Source organism: Tiliqua scincoides, chromosome 1 (genome assembly GCF_035046505.1).
Source record: "Tiliqua scincoides isolate rTilSci1 chromosome 1, rTilSci1.hap2, whole genome shotgun sequence".
Lineage (NCBI taxonomy): Eukaryota > Metazoa > Chordata > Lepidosauria > Squamata > Scincidae > Tiliqua > Tiliqua scincoides.
The window spans coordinates 89,528,327-89,543,767 of record NC_089821.1 but is presented as its reverse complement, the minus strand read 5'-3'; the positions used below and the strand labels follow the sequence as shown (position 1 = coordinate 89,543,767).

General features: G+C 40.9%; 1 protein-coding gene across 1 annotated transcript in view; it reads left to right on the top strand.

Annotated features, from left to right (window-relative positions):
* Positions 1-15,441, top strand: part of LRP1B (LDL receptor related protein 1B) — a 796,682-nt gene that overhangs the window by 102,903 nt on the left and 678,338 nt on the right. The window lies entirely within an intron of this gene.

The following is a 15,441-nucleotide window of genomic DNA, read 5'->3' as shown; positions in this document are numbered from 1 at the left end:
TATGAGACAAAAATACTGTATATTTATGTTACTCACCACTGCCCCAAGTGGTAAAAAGCTCCAGTAGCAGCAATTGGGTTTATCTTCCTTCGGAGGGGAGACTGCTGGAGACATATGATATCCTTATAAAATTTGGTTTATTTGCAAATGAGCACATTCAGCAGCAGGAACAAGTGAACAGTGTGTGTGAGTACCAGCAGCCAATGCTGCTACCTCATTTCAGATTGACATAGAGAGGACTTGCATCCAAGGGTGTGTTCTAGCCTTTGCCTCAGCTCCTTCTTTTTCTCAGCTTCTCCCTGTCTCTGCCTCCTGAAGAAGCTGCAAACTGCATGTTCTTTCACACATCTTCCTTCAACCCTTTCCCTTAAGTGGAGGGAGGGGGTGTTTGTCACCCACTCCAAGCACTTTTCACATTCCAGAGCCATCTCTGTATGTCTCTCAACCATTAACTCTCATTTCAAGAATCTACGAAATCTCTCTTACAAAAGAAGTTATTTTCTAACAAGATGTTTTTGTGTTGTTTTTTTTTAGTCAAAGGAGAAGCATATTTATGTTTAGGCATTTTTTAATCCAAAAAACCAAAACAAAAAAACAAAAACTGCACACCACATTAGTTTAGTTTGGAGAAACAGATACAGGTGGAAACATTGATATTGACTTATTTGACTCACCACTGATACGGAGGTCCACCTTTAAATGCCTTATAACAAGGAAAAAAGCATCAAAATCCAATTTTCTACTTTTGCGCTGTTAAATAATTATAATTTCATTCCAATAGATTCCATTATTCACCCCATCTAGTGACCAAATACGGTATAGGGCGTAATCCTAACCCCTTATGTCAGTGCTTTTATTTTTGTAAGGGAACAAAAACAAACATTCCCTTACTTTGAGGAGGCCTCCATGAGTGACACCAAACTCCAGGATGCAGCACACGGCCCATTGGCACCGCTATGCCCGTGCTGGAAAGCACTGACATAAGGGGATAGGACTTTGCCCATAGTGTCTATTCCAATGCATTCTGGGGCGACAATGGAGGAGCCAAAAACCTGGAAGGGGATCTTTAAACCTATTTTTCAACTGATTTGTTATCCACTGATTTTTTTTATCCCCCAGTGGATAATAAGGCACGAACTGTATATGCATAACAACCACTATCAGTGTTATTTTACTAGTATCCCTTCCACAATGTGAAAGAGCCCACTTGTGTCATGTGAAAGTGGAGAAGAAAGTGGGTCTCAGAAGGGAATGCAGGATCATTAATACAGCTCTCATTCACCCAATCAACTACTGCAGGAAAGATGGGTATTTTTAAGGTATCCCAATGTTAAGGACAGAAGAGCACCTTTTTTTTGTTTGCATTTTGTTTTGTCTCTTCCCCACTTGTGTAGCATGAGATATTTTATCTGCAGTGGCACACGCTTCAGCTCGAGTGGCACCAGCTGAAACAGCATCAAAAGATCAGGCGGCTCAAGTCACAAAGTGCTCAAATCAAGACAGTACATTGACTTTTAATATCTGTACCTCCTCGCTTTCAAAATTAAAATTACTATGAAAAGCCCTGCACAAAAAGGGAATGCTAAATGAGGCAGCAGCTTACGATGATTATTTGTGAGAAAGGATGAAGCGTCTGCAACGATGCATTCCTTGCTGTTTGTAGCTGTCTGCACTGACTGTTTTGGTAAACACATTTTTTTTGTGTGTGTGTTTTTCCCCAAAAGAAAAGAACAAAAGTGGGAAGTAGCTTGCTAAAATTCAGCACTGAGTACCTTTATAAGAAAATATGTAAATGGGTCCAAAATTAAAGGTTTGGGATGTCAGCTAATGAATGAATGCAATAATTGTATGTCATTTACCATTAAAGAAGCCTATTTATAAAGGAAGAAACTAGCTGAATAAGTCCCTCAGTAATGAAACAGATTGCTGCTCAAGGTCACAGTAATGTCTTTTGAAGTACACTGAGAAATGAAGAAATGGCTAAATTGTCTCCTTGGGGGAAAAAAGCTCAGGTGCATTTCTAAGTGAGTACACCCAGTCATTCCTTGCTGACTGAGAATCCCCAGCTTGCACAGAAGGCTCTCCATCTCAAGGGCTTCTCATTCAGTTCAGCAGGTAGAGGGCAGCTCTGACTGTACAAAAGGTTCCATACGAACTGAAGCTTCCTTCCCTGATGGAGCTCTGCTTATGTAGAAGCTTTCTGTGTGAATTAGAACACACATAATGGACTGGCTTATAGTGGGTCAAAAATAAACCAGCACATGTATTTAAATCCTATCTACCATCTTTGATATTCTATATAATGAGATATCTCAAAATGGAGGTAGTAGAAATGCGCAAAGCAGAGGAACAGGCCATAACTATAATCAAGAGTATCAAAGCTTTCATGTAAGGAGAAGTAAAAAAATACTGTGGGTTGTATCTTATGGAACTGCCATCTATTCATGCAAATCAAAGTTTGGAAACAACGCACTGAATCCAAAGTGATCTTATCTCAGTGGTTCTCAAATGTGTAAAGTTTTCCCCATCCCTTTCAAAGGGGAGGAAATGGGGAGGCAGCAACATGATTGCCAGGATCACGTCGCTAAGGGGGGGCAAGGGGGTGCTTTTACTTACTGTGGGTGGAAGCAAGGAGCAGGAGGTGTGGGGAGCCCCGCGTAGCCCTCCGCAGGGCTCCCTGAGTGTTAGAATGTTGAGAAACAGCATGTGCAAACCACGTCGTCCACACCGGAAGTAGTTTGTGCATGCTGTTTCTCAATATTCTAACATTCGGGGAGTCCTGCCGAGGGCTGCGCAGGGCTCCCTGCACCTCCTGCTCCTTGCTTCTGCCCACAGTAAGTAAAAGCACCTGCCTCACTCCCCTTAGCAATGTGATCCTGGGGATCATGTCACTGCCCAACCCCTGCCCTACAAAGACTTAGGGTGCAATCCAGCTCTTGATTTGCACTGGCCTAGGAAGGTCGCCAACATGCCGTAAAGCACATTTGCAGCTTCTCAGGAGTCAGCTAGGCTGGCACGCAGAGGTGCGCTGGCCTGCAGAGGCTGGAACAAGCACCGAAGCTTGCGTCGGCCCGGCTGGGCGGGGCTGCAATCTGGCAATTATGCCGGATCCCAACCCCCATTCCCAGGGAGGACGGAGTGACTTCACACCGTAACTCCTCAACGGGTGGCACAAGTCCAAGGAGACCCATAGGGAAAAGGGCACCTTTCCCAGAAGTCAGGGGAAACGTTTCTCCTTGCCTTTGGCTGAACCGCTTTTGGCCCTTATCCTGCACTGGATACATCGCAAGCCTCCTGGCTTGCCTCTTCCAGCGCAGGGTAGGATTGCACCCTTAGGGAGTAGGTAAGAAGTAAAGGTTTTCCCTGCACAGTCGTATCCAACTTTAGGGGGCGGTGCTCAACTCTGTCTCAAAGCCGAGGGAGCCAGCGTTGTCTGAAGACATCTTCTGAGGTCATGTAGCCAGCATGACTAAAAGCTGAAGCACACGGTCTGCTGTTACCTTCCCACCAAAGTAATACTTATTTATCTACTTGTGTTTACATGCTTTCGAACTGCTAGGTTGTCAGGAGCTGAGGCAAGTAATAGGAGCTCAACCTGTTCTGCAGCACTGGGGTCTCGAACTCCTGGGCTGCCAACCTTCCAGCTGACAGTTAAGTGTCTTTAATCAATCAGCCACCTCATTTTGGGAGCAGTGCTCCCTAAAAGTTTGAGAATCACTGCATTACCTTATTGTGGCAATAGGTAACTATTAGAAGTGGGATAAAACTGTGATAACAAAATAAAAGCACATAACACCGCTTTCTGCACTTCTCATTTTTGTAAAAGAAAACATTTTATTTGGTTTGTATTTATTATTCATGGTGCAGTGGTGCATGGGTAATGACTGTGGCTGCATCTGCTGACACTATACCACCTATATCACCTACCTAGCTCACTTTTAAAGCAATTATAATTATAATGTAAATTCTGAATAAAAACACATAACACTCACCACTATTGATTATGCATGGTTGAATAAAAGTAGATATGGGTGTCTTCTTTTGTATTGCTGCAAGATTCATAACCACAGAGGACAAAATGCTTAGGTTTATGAGGCCAGTTGGCTGCTGTACTACTCTGAAATTGCAGAATTTGGAAATGGATTATATACTTGCCTTCAGTGTGACAGGAACAAAATGAAACACAGTACATGACGAGTTTGCATTGTGACTTTTTTCCCTTTGTTGTGACTGACAAAATTTGACAGTGTGGGCATCTTTTAAGTCAGGGTGGAAAATTTATCGTGTGCCAGCAGGCCACAAACCCAATTTGCACATCTTCATTAATATGATAGGAAAGTGTGACAAATGACACTTAAACTGTGATGTGTGAAGCTGTCTCTCTCTATTTAGGACTTTGAGACTCCTAAGGTGACCAAGATTCCTCAGTATTGCCAAACTCAGATTACTAAAAATTATGAACGAAGCTTTTAAAATTGTACTCTTAACAGTGCAAGCTGAGGCCTAGGCTTTGGCATTGCTGCTACATTGGTTCAAGCAATGCCCATCATATCCTAAACCTGTCCAGCACAAGGAGGGAGACAGAAATTCCGAACAACTCCACAGTGACACAACTCTCCAGTAATTCTGCCATCAGACATGGAAACCTTGACACCACCATCAGTTTTGGGGAAGTGGCACAATGTCATCTTCATGTCGATCAGTTGTGTAAGGAGCCAATCACTCCAACACACGCAGTCCCAATGCCAGCAGCCAGGAAAGCATTGCCAAACAGGGTGGTGGCAGACATATGAGGAGACACATCAGGCTGCAGCCACCAACCCCTAGAAGTTATTGGCAAAGCAATAGCTGCTACTTACAGATGCTACTGTGTGGCAAGGCTGTAGATGTGAAAAACAAATGGCTCTGCTTGAGTGTTTGGCCAGCAGTGGCAAGAGAAAGCAGACACTCACAGCTGTTGTAAAAGGAAGGGGTGGCCAGGCAACACACGTTATAGCAAAGATACATTTGACAATACTGAAGAGTATAGGCTGGGACTAGAAGTGGGGGATTGGTGGCATCAAATACATTGTGGCATGGAATTGTTTCCATTCTACTGCTTACCTGCGTAGCTCCTCTTGCTCTCCCTATTGGGAGAACAGAGCGTGGGATCAGAGCAGCTCAGTGTAATCTGTTGTAGGTTAGACCTCAAATGTGTGCAGAAATACAAATGAAGAGATGCTTATTTAAAGAATTGTCACTGTGCAACATGTATTTGATCTGCAACCTGCTGTGGTTCTGTTGTGCATCAACTGAAGCCAATATGCAACCAATATGCCACCACCTTAATGGGGTCTGAAGCACTTGTTCTGTATGTCTAGCCCTATTCAGTCGCTAAAGGCCAAGGTAGTATGGAGTTTATTCTGTATTTAAGCATCATCTTGGTGACAAAGTAGCAGCCCACCCACTCATCAATCTCTAATGGAACCACATTAGCAATTCTGTATCTGTCAGCAAATTTTACTTGGTTGCTATTAAAATGCAAGAGACGTCCACAGAAGGGAGTTAGTCCAGCAGTACTTTGTATTATGCCATCAAGCTAAAAACTTCTATGACTGTTTAACTTAAGTAAGGCAGATAGGGACACAAAATTGAAGGGTGTGTATAACTTTGCTAGGTTTGATGTGTTAGGCTCTCCAAGTTCTCTGATGATCACACAGAGCATAGAAAGATTTCCTTTCAGAAAGAAGACATAGGGTTCTGTCTAGCATACTTAATGAAAATAGAAACAATCCTTTAATTAATAAACACTTAAGAACCATCCTTTAGGAAAATGAAAGACGATTAATGCAATCCCATGCATGTCTACTTAGGGTGCAATCCTAACCCACTTTCCAGCACTGACATACAGCTCTGAGGTAAGGGAACAAACATTTCCTTACTTAGAGGAGGCTTCCATGAGTGCCACCCAACTGCAGGATGCAGCACATGTCCCATTGGCACAGCTATGCCAGTTCTGGAAAGTTGGTTAGGATTCCGATCTTAGAAGTTCAATGAATGTGTGTGTAGGATTGTATCCTTAGTTTCCCAAACCACAAGATGGGCTAGTTACAACTATTCTTTAGGGTGGAGAGGGCAGTCTCATCACCTCAAATTCCAGTACTCTCTTGTCCTGATAAAGAAGGAATAGGATAAATAGTTATGTAGTTAGTTGTGTCTATACCTATGGTAGCATTGATTTGGCATGACTATCAAACAAGAAACCACTGGAATGAATTCATACAAAATTCAAGGATTTGGACTTGTAGTACCAGAAAATTGTTATTTGAATGACAGTCCACTTTTGCAACTGGTGTATGAATGTATATGTGAATATTCAGAACAAAGGTGAAATATTTATTTATTTACTTTAAAGGTTTACACCATCTCTTCCCTCCCAATGGAGCACTGAGCGCACCTTACAGTACTCATTAAAATACAAGGATAAAAAAGAGAAGGCAATAAAAATCAGAACAGATGTCAGCATAAAATATTATTAAAAATATTTAATGCAATATAAAAACAGCAGCAGCTAAAAATAATGAAAGCATCAAAAAATAGCAAGAGAAGTAATATTCAACTAAAACTAGAAGGCTAACTAGAAAAGAAATGTTTTTAGTTTCTTCCGGAAAGCTTACAGGGAGGGCAGGATTCTCAATGCAACCAAGAGGAAGTTTCATAATATTGGCACCATTACAGAGAAGGCCCAACTCCTTGTAGCCACCAATCTGCCTTTAGTCAGGGTGGCATTGGAAGGAATGTTTTGTTCCACACAGAGTGCTAAAGCTGAAGAAGGACAGAAACAGGTAGTAGTAGGGCCAGACTGGTCTACAGCTAGTGAGCCTAAGCCTGAGAGCCTTGAGCCTGAGAGAAGAGGGGAATGGAGGAGTTCAGGGGTGCCCAAACCCCGGCCTGGGGGCCACTTACGGCCCTCGGGAACTCACAATCTGCCCTGCAGGGAGCCCCAGTCTCCAATTGGCCTTCCAGAGACTTGCTGGAGCCCACCCTGGCCCGATGCAACTGCTCTCAGCGCAAAGGTGACTGTTTGACCTTTTGGATGAGCTGTGGATAAGCGCTCCATACACTGCTTGCTGTTAACATGTTTGTGATGAAGCAGTGGCAGCGAGAGAAAGCCCAGCCTTGCTTTGTGCAAGGACTTTTATAGGTTCATATAAGTTCAATCTCTAATATATTCATTTATGTAAATTTATTCAAATTTGAAATGTAAATTAATTTAGCCCCCAACACACTGTCAGAGAGATGATGTGGCCCTCCTGCCAAAAAGTTTGGACACCCCTGTGGTAGCTGATGGGAAGAGTCTCTTCCTTTGCCTCTCCCTTCCTGCTTAGCTGCATTTATTCTCAACACAGCCAAAACCCTGATTGCTGCTATTGCTGACTTTAAGGAATATATTAGGAAGCAATGCATTAAAATGGCGTCCTTTTTTCCTATTGCTCATAAAAATATGTTTGAAACCTTTGAAACCATTTTTGACTCAAAATCTTCTTGTTCTGCCATATATATAATAGGGTAATCCACTATCAATGTGCTACCATATACACACACTTTTTTATCCTGCTTACTCTTAAGATCCTCAGTTATTCACTGACACAGAGTGGGAAAAGGACAGATCAATTAAATTATCAAATAAATTATCATGTGAGCAGTTAAATAAAGCCTGAGGAATATGGAGGAATGGACATTTTCAAAACACATCCACCAACCGAGGAAATTGGAAAGGAAGTCCTAGTACTTAGCTGTTTTAAGTGCTACACATTGAGATATGATTGCTTTTAAAGGTTTCTCATCCATTTTCTTAAACACTTTTTGTTTATTTCCTAGCTAGCTAGGTTTTTTTTCTCCTTTTTCAAGAGGCAGATACTGTTTTCTTGTAGTTACAGTGTGTTATCTCTGCTGATAAGTACCTAAAGAGGACAAAGCAGATATACCCCCAGTTTCACTATATCATGTAGAGCTGTCAAGAGAAAAAACTTGTACCATTACTATTCCTATCATAAATACAGTATACATACATTTTTGTCTCTGGCATAAATATTTGAAAGGAGGAAAAAGGTTTAGATGTTTTCCCAAAGGGAATACTAGCAGAAATGATTTCTGCTGTTGTGGGAATGTTTTTGTTTGTTTGCCTGCTTTTGTTTTGACTAGTAAGCAGAAATTCATGGAGATAAAAAAAAATGTTCATGAACTCTTTAATCCTTTTTTATGGCTAATGTTTTGTTTTTTTTAATGTAGACAGATCTTGATATACTACAGTCTGTAGTATAATACTTGTTTTATACATTGGCTTATCTTTCCACTAGCATTTATTGCAATGGCTGAGACATTCTACAGTTCCTTGGGGTATGAATAGTGACATCGGACCACTTGAAAGCAGGTTCAGTAAGCATAATTCATCAACACTACAAATACTACATTACAGCCAACTATGTCGTATCAACTTCTGATATATTCCTTAACAGCATACATTTAAATAAAACCTGGCACCTTAAGTTATTTCACAGTGGTGAAATAGTGTGACTTATCTACTGTCCCTTCTGAAAGTGGGTCGATGATGAGATCCAATTGGCCTTTTATTTAAGCAAATAAGACATTTGGCTCATGTTTCTCAAAATATTATTTACCTTTTAGTTAAAGTACCTAGCCGTATCTTCGTTAAAAAAAAATTCAGGAGGTGAGGATAGTCAAATAGATATGTTTCTAGGGCTACAATCATATGTACACTTTCCTGGGAGTAAGCCCCATTGAACACAATTTGACTTACTCTTGAGTAGGCATGTGTCGGTTTGTGCTGTATGTGATTTTGAAGCAAATTTAACTGATAGAAATTAAGCTTGCTTGCAGGTGTGATTGCTTATATGATATTGAAGAAAGTCTCTATTTGAATGCTCAGCCATGTCATTGTTTGACACAGTCTCTGTCACTGTTTGACAGAGACCTTTTGTAGTTCCCTCCCATTCTATGGTCAAATATGCACCTCTGCATTTGACCATGGGAGAAAGATGGTCAAATTATTGTTTAAACATGACTAGAATTGTCATCAACCAGAATATAAAATGTTGATGCATTTGGTTGGTTGCCCTTCTGCAGCAGCAAACAAGGCCATTCTAATAGTGTTTCAGATGGAGGTGAAAATTGCTGCCAAATAGCAGGAAGACAATAAAACATTTGTTTTATTAACATTTGTTTTATCTCCATTAAAACAATAGAAGAATCTTTTGCAGCAAAGCTGAGTTGGTTTGTTTTGAAAGAGATTTAGAAGTAATGGTGATTAATCACCCAACCCTATGGGTGCAATATGCTAATCAATCCTGTCAGTGCATCAAATGATACGCCATTGCCCTAGGCTTAACAACGATTTTTGGTCTGCTAGCAACAGCATGGTATCCTGTACTGATAGCGGCAGGCCACAGATCTCCTGGTTGATCAGGTAGGGGGCTGCAGGGGTAGTTCAGGGGTAGATCAGGGCAGGAATCAAGCCAGGCCAGAGATGGTTCATGGGAAGGATCTTGGTGTGCCACCGAGATCCTATCCCCTTTCCCCACTTTGAACTGCTCTCTGGGGGCCCAATTCTGTACACCTTTCCCTCGCCGTTGCAGCCATGTCAATAGGGTGTGCAGTGCATCCTGCTGCAGAGGGCCAGTCATGGAGGCCTCCTCAAGGTAACTGAGCATTTGTTCCTTTACTTTGCAGCTGCATTGCATCTGCATGAATACTGGAAAGCCGGATAGGATTGGGTTCTGAATCTTATAATAGTTATGTAGGTTTGAGGAGACCCATTGGAGTCCAGGCAGCCTATGGCAAAATAAGTCAAAAAGCTGTTTATTTATTTACCCCACCCCCCCATATGCAGAGTGTGCTCCATTAGCTGTGCTACTTGGGCTGGCAGGGCATATGATTGAGCTGTAAGGGTAGTTTCAAGGTATGTTGGTATAGAACTGAAATAGAGGGTAACAGATAATTTTCATATAACTAGTCCTCTAATCACATCAGCAGGGTGTAATAACCTCCTGGTTTACATGACTGACACCAGATTTTATCAATATGGCCTGTTTTTATCAATATGGCTAAATTATAATCTGCTGAAAGTTTTTATAAAGAAAAATGATCAAAAGACTTTTGCAGTGACATATTGAAAATTACTTTTTTGATTACATCCTGTCAATGGAAGAATCAAAGTTCCTTATAAAACACTATGTACTAAAGAAGTAAAATTGTTCCATGACATATTTTGTAAATGTTCAAGGACTATTATATGACAGAGTAAGATGGAATATCGCTACAGCATCTAGACAGAAATGACACCGAGCTGAGTATTGTGATGAAAGAATCTTTTCCTTCTGATCTGTCTGACTTGCTGATATAGACAGAAGGGAATTCACATTATAACATTAATGCCAGAAAACACTAAATACAGAGATTTTTAATTTCATGTTTTTCACATGTTATGGTTTTCGCCCATTAATTTTCATCTTAGATTGAATTTTTTGCTTTAGGAACTGGGAAAAAGAAAAGAAAACCTCACTCAAATTACATTGCCTTATGCAGTTAAAAAGTTTTAATTTTCAGCGAAATAATATTAAAAGTAAACTTTGAATTGTAGTTTGATGACAGAACTACATGGGTCTCAAGATTGAGTGCAGAATAGATAGATGTACATGTGTGCATCTTCAGGACTTTTCAGCAGTTTTGAAAGGCCAGATGTTTCTCCAGCCAAATTAGGTACAACCTAGGTAATTTAGGCTGAGTGTGTGGCTGCTGTCAAAAGAATAACAATCTCATGTATCTGGTACATTGGCTGCTGCAGCTGGGATAGAAAAGACACTCTACAGCAGCACAGCATTACCACAGAAGTTATAGTGGCTTTACATGGAGGAAGGGTTTAAGAGTCTTTGGAAGAAGAATCATTGATTCAAATGACAGAATTAAGCAACTACTTAATTCTTTTCCATTGAAATTAATCAAAAGCATTTAACTTTGGCTTCATCATACCCTGTATTTACATCAAATATTTATGTTGCTGTAAAGGAAGACAGAGTGGAGACCAGGTTTTGCCACCTGTTGTCTAGCATCCACCATCTTGCTTCTGTTTCACCCTTTAAATGGGAATTCCTGGGAATTCCTGGGAAAGGCAGATTGCTGTCATCACTCCCGACTGGGAAGCCAGATGGCTGGAGGCTTCCTGTAAATAACTCCCTCCCTGTAGGGCTAAGAGCCCCAAAAGCTGGGGCTTCCTTAATAAACCAAGCAATAGTGAACATGAAAGTTTGATAGATTGGGCAACCCACTCTCTCCCAAGTGAACTGAGGTCAGGCAGGTACTGCAAAAAGCTGAGAAATTTATCTTAAAAAATGGCACAATGTATCAAGTTAATGGAAAGGAAGTAGCAAGGGTAAAACAAGATATAGGTGATCCAAAATAAGCAAAAACCCAGGGTTTTCTTCACAGTTGTTGCACATAAAAGGCTATGTGCAAATGGAAAAGGTGGAAATGGAAAAGGTGCAAAAGAGAGCGACTAAGATGATTACGGGGCTGGGGCACCTTCCTTATGAGGAAAGGCTACGGCGTTTGGACCTCTTCAGCCTAGAAAAGAGACGCCTCCGGGGGGACATGATTGAGACATACAAAATTATGCAGGGGATGGACAGAGTGGATAGGGAGATGCTCTTTACACTCTCACATAATACCAGAACCAGGGGACATCCACTAAAATTGAGTGTTGGGAGGGTTAGGACAGACAAAAGAAAATATTTCTTTACTCAGCGTGTGGTCGGTCTGTGGAACTCCTTGCCACAGGATGTGGTGATGGCATCTAGCCTGGACGCTTTTAAAAGGGGATTGGACAAGTTTCTGGAGGAAAAATCCATTATGGGGTACAAGCCATGATGTGTATGCGCAACCTCCTGATTTTAGAAATGGGTTATGTCAGAATGCCAGATGCAAGGGAGGGCACCAGGATGAGGTCTCTTGTTATCTGGTGTGCAACCTGGGGCATTTGGTGGGCCGCTGTGAGATACAGGAAGCTGGACTAGATGGGCCTATGGCCTGATCCAGTGGGGCTGTTCTTATGTTCTTATGGTTATCTTCAACCATACACCAACCTAATAAACTTTTATCTGGCTCAAAGTTGCCAGTGCAGTCTGCAAATATATAGTCCAGTGGAAAGTTAAATGAATACTTCTTATGTCTTTGTCTTTTCTTCAAGCTGTTCCTACTAAGACATTTTCATCAGCAGGCAATTATACAGTCCCGCCAAACATTATATCATTGTCACTGCAATAGAATTAAATCAGAGGCTTGCGCAGACTGATGATATCTGCCTTGCCACAGTGCTCGTACATGGAGTGTCCGAAGAGATGTGTGAGAACTAAATGCAAAGGTGTGTACAGAACATGGAAAGTTTATTAATCAGCATAGCATCAGAACATAATGGATTTAGGTTCTTTCCCCCCCTCATGTTCAGTGGCCCATGTGGTAAATCAGATCAGAGCCCTTGGTTTCATAATGATTCTAGCCTTTTGACCGTTTAACATTTAAACATTAAATGATTATACATTGAGGCTGAGGTTGTGGTACTTTAATGGACATCAGCTGTAGCTTTTATAAAGTTGAATAACACTTGATATAGAACATGGTGGTCCAACTCGCATGCAGCCCCAAAGCTCTTTTTGGCAGTCCCTGAAAGCGCCCCACCTCCTCCTTCAGAAGCTTTTTGAACTTCCTGCTGTGCCATTCCAGCTTCTCTTTTGAAGAAGAAGAAGCCAGAACAGTACAGCAGGGAGATCAAAAAGCCCTGCGGCACCCACCTCTGTCTCTGCTGCTTGCATTTTGAGCCTGCTGAATGACTTTGACAAGCTCAGAACATGGAGGTAATCGGCAGTGATGTCATCATGTCACTGCCAGTTACTTACAGATTGGCAGAGCTGGGGGGCATGCAAGGGTTATATAGCCCCCCCCCCCGGCTGCCCAAAGTTGAAGTGCCCTGATATAGAACCTTCATTCATAACTGCGTATATGCCCAGTTCGATCCAATTTTCCGGTGTTGGTGCAGTTGTGTCAGAAGGTTGTGTGTTGCATCCTGTGGTAGGGGGGCAATCAGTGGGGCCTTCTCACTGGGAAAATTTGTCAATACATAGGATTGTGCTGCTAGTAACTGAATATTTTCAAAACCTAGTTATAAAAGAATATACACAGGCAATAGGATCAGAAAGTCATTTGTGAGTTTCATCATAAATTGGGGACATGGTTTATCCTAGCACTTTTGTACCTACGTTAACCATTTATCATATGAAGGCCACATTAATTTCAGCAAATGTTCCAGAAAATAGGAAATTAAGCATCCACTATATTCAAATGAATGTTTTATTAATTACAATGGATTTGGTGCTGCCTTTGGAATGAATGATTCTGGCTTGGTATGGCAAGTGGTTTTTGAGCTTGAAAGGATCATGAAAAAGCAAAACGCTAACTAAAAATAATTAATTGCTGCATAATAAAAGTTGATTCCCACAAATAAACATTCATTATTTTAAGGCATACCTCTGAATGCCCATTACTAGGCAGAGGCAACTTGCTTTTCTATTGATATATATAAACATTTAACAAACCCTTTAAAAACAAATGTAATAATCTGCAGTCACCAATGCCCAAATCAGATTTTAAAAAGACTATTGAAATGTTCTGTTGGATTCCATTTTATGGTAAGAAAAACCCTGCCTTCAGATAATGAAGAAATAGAACAAATGCATGACTCACCCATGAAGCTTAAGTGGCCATTAGAACTATGCTGTATAAAATTTGTATAAAATTTGCAACCCCTCAGACCTAATACAGTGATACCTCTTACAGCACTCTTCATTATAGCACTCTTTGTTCTGAAAATAGAGCTGTCTGCACTGTGCTTTAAGACAACAGAAGCTGAAGTAATGAGCAACAATGAGAGAGGCTTAGTACTGCAGCAGTGAGAGAGGAGTATTCTGGCTAGCGGAAGCCAATTGCTTACTACAATGGAATGCTTTGGGAGAGGAAATAGCAGGCAAGGCAATCTAGATGCCTTCTTCAACAAGGAGCCTGTAGTTCCTAAGGATGAATCAAAACCTGGCTCATCCATTTGATCCACAGCTACCATGTAGGAGGTTGTAACAGCAGCAGTGGTCAATTACATAGCTGGCACCAATTTTCAACACAATCCTATGCATGTTTACTCCAAATTAAGTCTCATATTCAGTGTGGCTTACACCCTGGAAATTGTGCATACGATTTCAGCCCTAATGAACTAGTTCCACATTAGAACGACATTAGAATTGTCTTATATAGCACTGTTGCACTCAGCATTCTGTCTTCCAGGAACATATCCACAGCATTATAGAAGGTATTATGGTATGTACTGGGCAGAGTTTATATATTTATTATGCATACACAATTTTGAACAAAAATTAATGGTATGGGCATGTGTGTAAGAATGCAACATCCTAGATTCCAGGTAGATACTTGTTGGAAGGAGGGGCAAATGAGTGGGCTACATAGTCTATAAATGCCACACTATGTCCTAATCCTATCCAACTTTCCAGTTCTGATGCACCCGCAATGAAGTTCCAATGGATGGGAACAAATATTCCCTTACCTTGAAGAGACTTCTGTGACTGCTCCCCTACTGCAGAATGCAATGCATGTCCCTTTGGCATGACCACATCATTGCTGGAAAGTTGGATACGATTGGGCCCTGTGTGTTTTGTACACACCTTGTAAATGTCTGTTTGGCCTGCTTGCTCTCTCATGCCGAGGCTACGTGAGCTAAGATTTAACTATTACCCTATTGTAGCATAAATGTTAGCAAGAGTTAAAAAAATTTTCAGGGTTTCAAAAACCTCAAGAAACTTACTTAATAGTTTTTAAATTAAACATAATTGCTTGTAATAGAAAAAAATTATTAATAAAATGTGAATAAATAGCGTTCTGCTGACAACATAAATGCTCCTTCCAAAAACAGGAGACATGCATAAGAGACACGTTTTAAAATTTAAATAATTACTGTCAATTTAATGTTATTTTAACATAACTTCAAGATGCTATGAATGTAATTTCCATTAATTATTATATTAAATTATGTTCCATGAGGGACGGGCATGGTCTTTTGTTGAAATGTAAATAAGAAACAAAACACTATAAAGTGTGGTGAGTTCAGCTGTTCTGGTCTCTATTTCTGCTGTTCTTCAGAGACACTGAGATGATAGGGCTCTATTTGCTCACTGTTTATTGACCAACATCTATTTAATATTCTCAGCTACCTGACTTGGCCCAAACCTATCCCATACCATGGTACAGCATTGCATGGTCCTTGGCCAATGGAGCACAGCCAAGGCCCCAAGACACCTTTTGCATGATGGATGAGAAAATCCCATTCAG